Genomic DNA, 14,580 nt, shown 5'->3' with positions numbered 1-14,580 from the left:
CATCTACAACCATCTGAACTTTGACAAAGTTGACAAAAACAAGTAGTGGAGAAAGGACTCCCTGTTCAATAAATGGTCCTGGCTAGCCATATGCAGAAGATTGAAACTGGATCTCTACCTTTCAACATATATAAATACCAACTCAAGACGGATTTAAAAAAAATCTGACATGTAAAACCTCAAACTATAGGTGTAGAGTTTATATAGTTTTATAGTTTACATAAAACTGTAAAAACCCCAGAAGGAAACCTAGGAGATACCATTCTGGACATAGGTTCTGTTAAGGATCTCGTAACAAAGACTCGAAAAGCAATTGCAGCAAAAACCAAAACAAAAACTAACAAAAGTGACCTAAATAAACTAAAGAGCTCTGCACAGCAAAAAAACAAACAAACAAGCAAACAAAAACAAACAAAAAAAAAAACTTTCAACAGTATACACAGAAAGTCTACAGAATGGTTGAAAATATTTGCAAACTATGCATCTGACAAACGCCTAATATCCAGAGACTATAAAGGAATTTAAATGATGGAACAAGCAAAAAACAAATAACGCCATTAAAAAATGAGCTGAGTATATGAGCAAAAACTTCTTAAAAGAAGACATACAAGTGGCCAAGAAACAAACAAAAAAGTGCTCAACATCACTAATTATTAGAGAAACACGAATCCAAATCACAATGAGCTACCATCTCACACCAATCAGAATGACTATTATTATTAAAAAAAAAAAAAAAAAAAAAAACACACAATTAACAGATACCAGTGAGGTTGTGGAGAAAGGGGAATGCTTATACACTGCTAGTGGGGTTGTAAATTAGTTCAGCCACAGTGTGTGGGAAAGCAGTTTGGAGATTTCTCAAAGAACTTAACACAGAATTACCATTTGACCCAGAAATTTCATTACTGGCTAAATACCCAAGGGAATATGAATCATTTTACCATAAAGACACATATATGCACATGTTCATTGCAGCACTATTCTCACTAGCAAAGACAAGGAATCTACATAAATGCCCATTAATTGTAGACTGAATTAAAAAAATGTGGTACATATGCACCATGGAATACTATGCAGCCATAAAAAGAGCAAGATCATGTCCTTTGTAGCCGCATGGATAGCGCTGAAGGCTACTATCCTATGTGAACTAACACAGGAACAGATAACCAAACACTGCATGTTCTTACTTATAAATGGGGGCTAAACATTGAGTGCACATGGACATAAAGAAGGGAACCATAAACACAAAGGCCTACTTGAGGTTGGAGGGTGGGAGAAGAGTGAAGTTTGAAAAACAATCTATTGTATACTACACATATTAACTGTGTGATGAAATAATCTGTACATCAAACCCTTGTAACATGCAGTTTACCCATGTATCGAAGCTGCCGTGTACCTCTTGATTTTATAATAAATGTTGGAAAGGAAAAAACAATTCTTACCATTATATAAACACATCAAGTCTAGCAGTATGTAAAAAGAATTATACATCATAGCTGATTGAATTTTATCCCAGAAAAGAAAGGCTGGTTACGATTTGGAAATAACCAACCCAAAAATATTAAAAATAAAAAAGTAACAATGCTTTTAATTTGATTAAAAAAGAAAAAAACAATTTAAAATGTGAGATACTTAATAAAACACTCTTCACAGAGACAATATGTTAATATTCAAAAGCTTGTAAAACACTGCTCGATGTCACCAGACTTCAAGAAATAGAAGTTAGGACTTCAATGAGCTACAAGCAGCTGAAAATATTAATGACTCAGACATTGTTACTGAGAATGCAAAAATGGGATAACCACACTGCAAATGAGTTTGACAGTTTCTTATAAAGCTAATATACATTTACCATATGGTTACAAACATTCACACTTTTTGACATCTCTTCATTATAAATGAAAGCATCTGCCCACAAAATGACTTTTGATTAATGTATTTTAATAGCATTATTCACATAGTCTAAAACTGAAACAATCCAAACATTAACAGGTGAATGGGCAATTAAAATGTAGTATACCTGTACAATGGGCTACTATTCAGCCACAGCAAGGGAAAACTATTAATACAAACGGCAACATTGATGAACCTCAAAAATGTCATGTTAATTGAAAAAAAAATACAAAAGATGACATACCTCTTGGCACTATGCATATAAATTTCCAAACAAAATAAACTTAGAGTGATAGAAAGCAGATTAGTGTTTGCCTGGACTGTAGATATTTGGATTGAACTGACTGCAATGGAGAATGAGGAAACTCCACGGGGTGATACAATTGATATACCTTAAGTGTGACTTTGATTACATGATTTTGTTAACTGACCAAGACTTAAAATGTAAATTTTAAGTGGTTTAATTTTATTTCATGTAAAGTTTGTCTAAATTAATCTGTTAAAATCACTAGATTTTTAAAAAGATATGTTGAGCAATACAAAATTTAAGAATTAAGTAAAAAAAAAAGCATTAATAAAGTGAGTGTGTAAGACAAGTCACAGACTGGTAGGTTTCCCAGTAGCCATATATGAAATTAACATTGTATCCATAATAGGTAAATCATTCATACAAAACAATAAGAAAAAATAGTCAGCCTAATAAATATTTTAGGAGGCATTTGTTAAAAAAGAATTTACAAATGTTCAATCAGTGAAATATACTTGACATTATCTGTGACCAGAGATAGTCAAATTACAACCAAAATATTATTCTACTGTATTCCCCTCCCATCAAAATGCCTAAATTTTTTTTCAGGCAATCTGTGTGTTATGAAAGATGTAGACCAACAGAAACACACATACCTTTCTGGTGACAATAAAACTTTGTAGCTCTATTTTGGAAAACTCTATTTTAGTGCCTTATGAAATCGAGCATTAGATAATTATGTTCCAGATGCTCCAATGACAAATGTATACTTAAGAGATGAATGCCTATGTCCACCAAAAGACATGCATAAACAGGCATGATTATAACAACTTTATTCACAACAGACCTGAAGTGCATCAAATGTTCAACAAGTGAACAGATAAACAAATTGTGCTATATATTAATATGAAGGAATACTACTCAGAAAAATTAGGCAAACTACAGACAACATTTTAAGATATATTGAGTTAAAGAAATGAGATACGAAAAAATACATACAGCATGATACAATTTATATGAAATTCAAAGACAAGCAAATGAATCTATGGTGATAGATCTGGAGGTCAGTAACTGAAAAAGAGCGTAAAAGTATCTTAGGTCAGGGCAATGCTATGTGTCTTGAGAAATATAGTAATGTCCTTGGTATACAGAATTGTAATATATCATCAAGCTCAAGAATATGTTTTATTCAATAACAATAAGAAAACAAGTAAAAAAATAGTGTGTTAAAAGACTATGTATAGATTTAAGAAAATTATTCTATATGAGAAAATAGATCTTTTGTCCAGGTTAACACTTTCCCTAAAAAAGATAAAGTGAGTAAGAAAGGAAATAGAATGCCTTTTAAAAACTTTAATCCCTGAACCTAACATTCAAAATTGATAAGATTATATTTATAAAGAATATGTTCTGAAAACAGATATATTTAAGCATCTGATTAAATTTTTATTTATGAGTTAGTCAGATTAAAATTTGACAAATGTAAAAATTTAATATAAAATAAAAATGTATTATCAGTGTCTCATAGATATCATCAAAAATATTATTACCAATTTAGAGGAAATCTAACTGTTGAATCAGGAATTAAGCTTTTTTCTATATTGTCTGGTATTCACTTGCTTTGATTGAAAGCTAATAATTCATATTCATTTCCTTTCATTAGTTTTAGATGCTACATCTATTAATTTATATTTTTTCTATGCAACAGTACGTCCTATAAAAAATTATTTTTATTAATAGTACATTATGGAAACTTAAATATAAATTATTTTAAAAGCCTTCCCTTTTGAATGTTTTCTGTTATTAACATTTACATAATAATCACTTTGCCATTCAAGTAAATTAAAGATTCATAAAGATTGCCTCTAAATAAGAACAATTGCAAAATTCGTTCCAATAGATAATATTCATATTTTGAGTCTTTGAGAAATGGTTAGAAATAAAAACAAGGTTAAAAAAAGACATAAATTCAACCTCATTGCCATATATTTCATCAACAGTAAGAGAACAAATTTATTGGAGCTACCGGCAACTTAAATAAATATATAACTAAAATGACTCATTGAAGAAATGCATAATAGATGCTTTGAATTGAACCACGACTAATACATTTATTCACAGAATAATTTGTTTGAAATGGTCTTCATATTGGGCAAGAAGAAAGTCTATTTATGGATGCAAAAACCTAAAACTGTTCAATAAATTATCTGCTTCATTTTGTAATTCCATAGTTGGCTTCTTTCTCTTCCATTCTTTTAATTCAGTACAAATTTTGACTTTGGAAGAAATATTAACCTTAGTTCGATTGATATTATGAAACACTATATTCAAGGAAACACTGAGAGTTATAATATTATAGTTGATTTTTTTTTTCTGGATTCTTTGTGACAGAAAGATTAAGGAAAAAAATTACTAGGGGAGGTGAATAATAACCTTGTCAAAATGAACTTGGGAAATGAAGATACTTGTAAAGTTGTGCTTTTATTTGAATTATGTATATAAAAATGAAAGAAATTTCTTACAAATGGTTTATTTTTAACACAAGAAGTGAAATATCCTGCAAATTCTGTAACTTACACTTTATATAGACAAGTAGAGCCCATTATTGCCTGCATTTATGCACTCTTTTCAGTATGAAAAGAACAAGAACACATTTGTAATTTAGAAATCCTGTAAGGAAATAAAATTTGAAAGCAAAACTTAGAGAAATCTCATTGTGAGCTATGGTAATAGCATTTCTGCCTGGCAAATCTAAAGTGTGTCAAAGGAACAAATAATCACACACACTTGTTTCTAGTAGATCACAGATTACAATTTTTGACAGCATATGATGGGGATGAAGTGGTTCAATATGAGAGGGGGCATGATGATGTCGGACTGAAAGAACTTAACCGAGGACGCTTAGTCTGCAGCACACTTGAGACAGTGTCATGGGAAATATTCTGAAAGAACTGTGTGAACTTGATAGGAGAACCAGTTTCAGGCTATCAGACTGATAGAAGTTAAGCCTTTCTGGATTCTGCAGTTACATTTTTGTAGGTATTTTAGTTACTAGATATGTAAAATAGTTATGCAGCAGTAAAACAAATGTTCCTGATCTCTTATTTCTCCCTTTCTTCATATCTGTAATGAAAGGTGTATGGAGTTGGTACTTTAAATTTTTGGAATTAAAAAAAAAATGGTCATTCACCAGCATGCTTAACTTTCATGGATAAATACTGTAATTTGCCTGTAAGGTGTATTCTGTTCACCCACACACTAATTAAACAGATTTAGAGTCTGTTTTTCATAATCCTAGCTTTCAAACACCCTGTGCATGAAAATTTATTTTTCATACTTGAGAAGTAAATTGAACTGTAAGAGTAGGTAAATCATTCTTTCATAAGCATTTCATGTCAGGAAATTGAGACTAAAGGGCGGACTGAGGCTGAAGGATGTGCAGGTCTCATGCTCTTTTGAAATCACAATGAAGGAATACTGTACATATTTCTTGGAAAAGTACTACTAAGGCATTGCCACTGCTTCAGTTAAATAAGTGATACACTGGAAATCATACTTTCTAGATCAATTCAGCACCTAAAAATCTGCCTTCCAGGTTTACTGATATAATTAATAGGTTGCTAAATAGAGAGACAATTTAGGCAAGATTCTTAGATGTAATTCAGATCAGACTACTTTGAGTATCTGAATAGGCCATTGAGCCTTCTTCCCAATAAACAGTATTCATTTACACATCTGAGCATATATATAAGCTCAGGTGTTTTACAGATTCTGCATTAAAACATCTATATTAGCCAGGATTCTCCAAGAGTAACAGAACAAATAGGATGTGCATGTACATAGACATTGATTTATTTTAAGTAATTGACTTAACGTGATTATAGAGGCTGGCAAGTCCAAAATCTGCAGGGTGGGCAGGCGTTGTCAGGCCACCCCAGTAGAACTGATGTTGCAGTAGAAGTCTGAAGGCCATCTGCTTGCAGAATTCCTTCTTGCTCATGGGACGTCAGTCTTTTTGTTGTATTCAGGCTTTCAGCTGATTGCAAGAGGTTCATTCACATTCTGGAGCACAATCTGCTTCACTTAAATCTACTGATTTAAATGTTAATCTCACTTAAAAATACCCTTACAGAAGCCTACAGAAAAATGTTTGTCCAAATATTTGACCATTGTGGTCCAGACGCACTGACACATAAAATTAACCATCATAAGTCCACCCCTTGTCATTCTGGCATCCATATGCATCTCCTTAAACCATATTTAATGTCTAAAAAAGGACAATAACAAGGTCATACTTCTACTTGACATGAGACAACCGGCCTGCATACAACTGAAAATGCACTACCAATACCTAAATACTATGATTTTAATGAATACACCTTGTGTTACATGATAAGGGTATAATAGCAGAAGTAAAGCAATGTTTGCTTAATATCTGTGCACAAGCAATTATAACTGGTTATTTGGTGTAGCTGATATTTCCAAATACATTTTTCCACTACTGTATTCCTTCTTCCATTCTGTATTCCTTTTCCCCTCAGCAAACCCCTCAGCTGATTGTACAATGTAATGCTAGATAAACTATTTCTCAGTTCTCTCAGAAAAATAAATGATATCTCCCTGTTAATAATAGTTTAAAATGATAATGAATATAGGCCATATAAGGACATGTTTCCTGCTCTCATTCAGCCTTCTGAGTAATTGTAAAATTAAACATTAAACACATAAACATATATATAACTACATAATTAAAGTATTCTCAATAAAAATAAAATGAAGTGCCTAATTAAATGGAGAGTTGGGGGAACATTCAGCCAATAACGCTTAAGATGAAATAGGACTTGAATGGGAATTAGGTAAAGAGTTAAGAAGGAAGCCATTATGAGTAAAGTGAGCCACATAAAAGAAGATCTTATTATAGAAAAGACTTCATCACATTCTAGAAACTTATATTTGTACTTGTTTATATATATATATAGAAGCTAGCAAAGAAAGAGAGAAGAATACATTTAGATGATGTTCGAGAACTAGAGAAGGGCCAAATATTGCTGGACCTTGAGATTCAGTTTGAATAATGGAGTTTTAATAATTAAATAATGCAAGAAAAGCCACTGAGGATTTTTAAGCTGGGGGAAGAAACTGTAGGCCACATACCACTCTGGCTATCATGTGGGAAAATGGAATTTGTTAAAGAAGACATTAAAATGATTCTGTTAGTTAAGATAATGCTAGCTGGTTGTGATGATTAATTTTGCATGCCAACTTGGCTAGGTCATATAGTATCCAGTTATTTAATAAAAAACAAATTTACAGCCCCGCACAGTGACTCATGCCTATAATCCCAGCACTTTGGGAGGCTGAGGCGGGGTGGATCACCTGAGGTCAGGAGTTCGAGACCAGGCCAGCCAACTTGGTGAAACCCCGTATCTACTGATAATACAAAAATTATTCAGGCATGATGGCAGGCACCTGTAGTCCCAGCAACTTGGGAGGCTGAGGCAGGAGAATCACTTGAACCAGGGAGGTGGCGGTTGCAGTGAACCGAGATCGCGCCATTGCTCTCCAGTCTGGGCAACGAGAGCAAGACTTTGTCTCAAACAAACAACAACAACAAAAAAAACAAAGTTATGTGTTGTTGAAATGGTATTGTATAGATGTGGTTAATAGCTACAGTTAGTTAACTTTAAGTAGAGGGGATTACTCTCATTAATGTCGTGGGCCTCATCCAATCATTTGAAGGTCTTAAAAGCAACAGCTGAGGTTTACTAGAAAAGAAGAAATTAGCCTCATGACTGCATTGTAAGTTCTTTCCCAAGTTTCCAGCCTGCCTGTCTGCTGTACAGATTTTGAACTTGCAAATTCCCATGATTATCTGAGACAATTCCTTAAAATAAATCACACATACACACACACCCCTCCTACTGGTTCTGTTTTTGTGAGGGACTGTGACTGGTACTCCAGGTATCAATTAAAACTATCTGTGAATAAACACAAAAAGATATTTTTTTCTAAAATAACCATTTAATGCAGTTGTTCCCGGTTCATAGTTTTCCTGCTAATGTTGATTCAGAATCCAGATTTTTTTTATTGTGTGCAATATAATTCCCTAAAGTAGTTCACAAAGAAGTCACCACTTCTGAAGCTTGAGGCCCCAACCACAGAGAGTTTTGTTTGCTGGTTTGTTTGTTTTGTTTTTATTTCTAGTAGGTTTGATTGACGATGAAGAATTTGCATTACTTTTTTTTTGGTCAGGTTTGTCGAAGATCAGATAATTGCAGGTGTGTCGTCTTATTACTGCATTCTCTATTCTGTTTCATTGGTCTATGCATCTATTCTTGTACCAGTACCATGCTATTTTAGTTACTGTAGCCCTGTACTATAGTTTGAAGTCGGATAGCACGATGCCTCCATCTTTGTTCTTTTTGCTTAGGATTGCGTTGGCAATTTGGAGTCTTTTTTCGTTCCATATGAATTTTAAAATAGTTTTTTCTAGTTCTGTGAATAATATCAATGGTAGTTTAATGGGAATAGCATTGAATCTATAAATTGCTTTGAGCAGTATGATCATTTTAATTATATTGACTTTTTCTATCCATGAGCATGGAATGTTTTTTCACTTGTTTATGTCATCTCTGATTTCTTTGAGCAGTGGTTTGTACATACATGCAGCCAACAAGCATTTGATAAAAAAGCTTAGTATCACTGATCACTAGAGAAATGAAAAATCAAAATCACAGTGAGACACCATCTCACATCAGTTGAAATGACTATTATTAAAATATCAAAAAATAACAGTTGCTGGAAAGGTTGTGGAGAAAAATGAATGTGTATACACTATTTGTTCTGTTTCATTTTGTTTTGTTTTGTTTTCTGAGATGAAGCCTCACTCTATTATCCAGGTTGGAGTGCGGTGGCATGATCTCGGCTCCCTGCAAGTTCCATCTCTCGGGATCAAGCAATTCTCCTGCCTCAGCCTCCCAAGCAACTGGGACTACAGGCCCATGCCACCATGCCTGGCTAAATTTTGTGTGTGTGTGTGTGTGTGTGTGTGTGAGTGTGTGTGTGTGTGTGTATTTTTAGTAAAAATGGGGTTTCACCATGTTGGCCAGGCTTGTCTCGAACTCCTGACCTCATGTGATCTGCCTGCTTTGGCCTCCCAAAGTGCTGGGATTACAGGCATGAGTCACCACACCTGGCCATACACTGTTGATGGGACTATAAATTAGTTCAGTCATTGTGGAAGACAATGAGGTGGTTCCTCAAAGAGCTAAAGACAGAAAGACCATTTGACTCAGCAATCCCATTACTAGGTATATACCCAAGTGACATAAATTAATTATTAATATTATAAAGACACATGTACACATATGTTCATTGCAGTACTATTCACAATAACAAAGACATGGAACCGAACCAAATGCCCAACAATGATAGACTGGATAAAGAAAATGTGGCACATATACACCATGGAATACTATGCAGCCATAAAAAAGAGGACCAGGTCTTTTGCAGGGACAGAGATGGAGCTGCAGGCCATTATCTTGAGCAAACTAACACAGAACAGAAAACCAAGTACTGCATATTCTCACTTAGAAGTGGGAGCTAAATGATGAGAACACACGGACACATAGAGAAGACAACACACACTGAGGTCTACAAGAGGGTGAAGGGTGGGAGGAGGGAGAGGATCAAGAAAAATAACTAATGGATACCAGGCTTAATACCTGAGTGATGAAATAATGTGTACAACAAACCCCATGACACACATTTGCCTATATAATAAACCTGAAGAGTTTGCATATGTACCCCTGAACTTAAAATAAATGTTAAAAGAACACCAAATGTACTGCACTTGTTTTGCCTAGAAGGATTCAAAGATTCATAGCGGGCATGCATCAGAATAATCTAGAGTACATGAGAGAGGCAAAATTCCACAGCCACAGTTTTGCTCTACTGAATTATAATGTCTGGTAGTACAAGCTAAGATATTGCATTTCTGACAATCTCCCCACATAATTTTGTGCCTTAAAATATTAGATGAAGTAGGTTAAATCACAGGGAAGTGATACAGATTCTAATAAAAAGAATGCCTACTTATTTTGAAACAGCAATTATGTCAATATTTCAAAGAAGAACTGATTTCTCACTTAGCATTGCTTCAAAGTAGACTCATGTTTATTATCTATTGGGGAAACTATTTGAGGGCAGTATCAGTGTCATCAATACACAGGTCATAGAGACTATAAGCATTCTTACCTTTTGTACATTTTTTGAGATTATGGAAATTTATAGTTTATGTTACAAAAAAATAGAAAAAAATAAAGCTCAGTAATATTGCAAATTGACCACTGTTGGACAGGTAGAGAAAATAAAACACAAAAACCATAAGTAGATAAAAATAAACATACAACTGTATCTTTACAAGGAATAACTGGCCATAAGTTATTGTATCCTTTCTGAGGTACAAATGCAAAGTGTTGACAGAACACAGTTGTTTACTTATTTAAAACTGTACAGTCCATAAAACAAAACTTCACAGAATTGAAAAATGATCTCATTCACTCATATTAAGAATTAGAAAATGTCCACAGCTATCTTTGTTTTATCTTTAACAATTATATTAATTGCAGAGTACTTTATAGTACAAAAAGTTGTATGCAGTTCCAGCCTATCTAAGCTGTCCTGGAGTTTAGTTTTTTGGTTTTTTTTGTCTGTTTGTTAGTTTTTTAATATGATCACCTTTGCTTTTCCTAAATCTAGAAGAGAAATGCACAAAGTTGTAGTGGGCCTTGTATCTTATGTTTGTGGAAAATACTGTTGAATGTCTAGCGTCCTCACTTGCCCTGCTTTGGTACCAGGCAATGCAATTCCATTGCATTCGGGAAATACTGGAGAACCCTCGATCTCAGACAAGGTAAAACCCCGCTAGGGTCCCAGGTGATGAATCATACTTTGTCAAAGCAGTAATAATCCGACTCCATTTCATCGGCGCTTAGTCTAAGGATGTTCTTATAATTCAGTGCTTGTCATGAGAAGAAATCAGCTGAAGAATCTAGTATCAGTCCATTCTCCCACTGCTATAAAGAAATACATGAGACTGGGTTACTTATAAATAAAAGAGGTTAATTGGCTCTGCAGGACGTCCAAGAAACATGATGCTGGCATCTGCTCAGCTTCCAGGGAGGCCTCAAAAAACTTACAGTCACGGCAGAAGGCAAAGGCAGAGCTGGCACTTCACAGGGCTGGAGCAGCAAGAGTTGGGGGAGGTGCCACACAGTTTTAAACACCCAGATCTCATAAGAACTCACACTATTATGAGAACAGCACCAAGGGGAATGGGGCTAAACTATTCATGAGACACCGACCCCAGGATCCAATCACGTCCCACGAGGCCCAACCTCCAACACTGGGAATTACAATTCAACATGAAATTTGGACTGGGACACAAATCCAAACCATATTAGACTGTTATCACCTACTGTGTAGACAAAACATATTGTTTTTCTTCTGTTCTCATGCCACAATTATCAACACAAGACGCTTCTGTGACTAAATGTGTGGCGATTTCTCTCTATTCACAAGCAAGCAAGCAATTTACAGCAGCTGGCAGCTGGCAGCTCCTGATCCAATTCAATTCTGATGCTGCCTACCTGAAGATTATGTCAGATCTCCACAGCTTGAGAGCTCAGTCCCACAAAACTGCCCCCAGTTCCTTCAGCAGTCACAAGTCTAGATCCCTGGAACTTCTGACCTATTGCTTCAAGTTGGAGTTCCCGTGGCCTTCTCTTTAGGCTCTATTAATTTGTTAGAGTGTCTCAGAAAACCCAGAAAGACACCTGTTTACATTTACCCCTTTATTATCAATAACATTTTAAAGGATACAAATAAACAGCCACATGGATAAAAATATAGGGAGAGGTCTGGAAGGATCCTGAGCACAGGAGCTTCTGTCCCATGGATTGGGGGCGTGCCACCCTCCTCGCACATATGTGAGCTCTTGTTCACCTTTCTGTAAGCCTTCACAAGTTCAGCTGTCCAGAAGCTCTCTATCCACCATTCTCTTGGGCCTTTTAGGAAGACTTCCATGGAGAGGTATGATTAAAGTATGGACCACCATGTCAAAATGTGATTGGATGAAATGAGTGTGATCTAATACAGAATGGAAAACCCAGCAAGGCCTGTCTACTCAGATTCTTCTTGGCCCCTCTGTGCAGCATTCTTTCTATAGGACATGGGGCAGGACTCCTCCTGAAATGGGGATCTTTTGATACAAGATAGGACAAACCAGTTCAGTGTATTAGGGTTCTCCAGAGGGACAGAACTAATAGGATATATATATCCTATTAGTGAGATATATATCTATATATCATATAGATCTATGTTATATAGCCTATATATCCTATATCTAACCTATATATGAAAGGGAGTTTATAAAGGAGAATTTACTCACACAATCACAAGGTGAAGTCTTACAGTAGGCTGTCTGCAAGCTAAGGAGCTAGGAAGCCTGTCCAAGTCCCAAAACCTCAGAAGTAGGGAGGCTGGCAGTGCAGCCTTCAGTCTGTGGCTGCAGGCCTGAGAGCCCACAGAAAACCACTGGTGTGAGTCCAAGCGTCCAAGGTCAAATAACCTGGAGTCTGATGTCCAATGGCAGGAAGAATGGACAGAAGTATACAGCACAGGGCCTGATGTGGTGGCTCATGCCTATAATCCCAACGCTTTGGGAGGCTGAGGCGAGAGGATCACCTGAGATCAGGAGTTTGAGACCAACCTGGCCAACATGGTGAAACCCCATCACTACTAAAATACAAAAATTAGCCTGGTGTGGTGGTGCATGTCTATTGTCCCAGCTACTAGGGAGGCTGAAGCAGGAGGGTCACTTCAACCTGGGAGGCAGAGGTTGCTGTAAGCCACGATTGCACCACTGCACTCTAGCCTGTCTCAAAACAAACAAACAAACAAACAACAACAACAAAAAAAACACATACAGCATGGAAGAAAGATGAAAGCCAGAAGACTCAGCAAACCAGCTTCTCTGACATTCTTCTGTCTGCTTTGTTCTAGCCATGCTGGTAGTCAATGGGATGGTGCCCACCCACATTAAGAGTGGGTCTGCCCTTCACAGTCCACTGACTCAAGTGTTAATCTCCTCTGGCAACACCCTCGCAGACACAATGCTTTACCAGCTATCTAGGCATCCTTTAAGCCAATCAAGTTGACAACTAATATGAACCATCACACTAAGAATTTATTTATGAGCAGCTCTAAGACACAAATTCAGGAGATGAGAGTGTATTTTTAGTTTCTACGGCCTGCCTTGAGGAGAAAAAGGAACAGGTAAAAGAGGGGCAGGAGGAGGTCAGAGAGAGGTTCTGTTTTCTGAGACGGCTTCCGGGGCCTCATGCATCCAAAGGTTATAAGCAAAGATCATCTTTCACCTTTAGTGTTCTGAAGCTGTCCCAAAGCTGCTTCAAGACCAAAAAACAAAAGGCCAAATAGTTTAGCAAAAGATCTGCTTATTGTTTTAGTCACTTAGGAAATAATAGAGGCTATGGGAGTTAGGAGCCAGGAACTGTGGATGAAACAAATATTTCTTTATCATAATATTACACCCACTGAAAAAACACTTCGCATGGCAGCGCTTCCCAGGTGCCCGTCTTTATGTCCTGCCCTTCCTTACTACCACAGATACTAAAATGAGGGTTCATAACCTATACATTTTGAGTAAAGCGTCAAAAAAAATGACAGAGATGTGATTGTCCCTTGCCATTGAAACCAAAAATGTCTCCAACTTCCAGACTTTGTGTGAAGGGAATAATACATTTTCTTATGGTTTGTGACAGTGTTGGCTTTTTTGTCAAAAGGTTTATGAAATTTTATACTAGTGCTAATATACTAACAATGTTAATTCAAATTTTATCTGATCTATTATAGATCATATTATAGATCAGATTATATTCTGAACAGAATCCTAAAACTCCATACTATGTAAAGATACTAGGGCTCAGCCCTTGGTCTCAAACTAGGCATTTGGGGCTATGGTCAGAAGAGAATCTGCCTAATGTAGTTAAGCTAGCCACATAGCTTCAGCAGTCAGAGTTTACCTAGATGGGGTTGTTTTTGTGGAGCAAATGCATTGTAATGCCAGCAAAGTTATGAAAAATGTTGGCTTCACTACATGAAGTCTATTAGGGAATTTTTCACTTGAAAGTATTGGCTAGCTATTTAGCCTGCAATGTGGAAGTTAGCCATCAACAAAGTAAAATATAAAGCCCATTTCACGCAGCATTCCTTGCCAAAAACATCTAATTTTTGTCATGGGACATGATCAACAATCTTTGGTTAGAGGGAATATTAATTATTTGGGACCACGTCATGCAGAGATAATTTAGTCCTTCACAAAGCAACTTCTGTTGTTCTATACAAAGCCCTTTGGCAGC

The sequence above is a fragment of the Chlorocebus sabaeus genome, chromosome 4 (genome assembly GCF_047675955.1).
Source record: "Chlorocebus sabaeus isolate Y175 chromosome 4, mChlSab1.0.hap1, whole genome shotgun sequence".
In the NCBI taxonomy this organism is placed as follows: domain Eukaryota; kingdom Metazoa; phylum Chordata; class Mammalia; order Primates; family Cercopithecidae; genus Chlorocebus; species Chlorocebus sabaeus.
Note: the sequence above shows the minus strand (reverse complement) of the source record.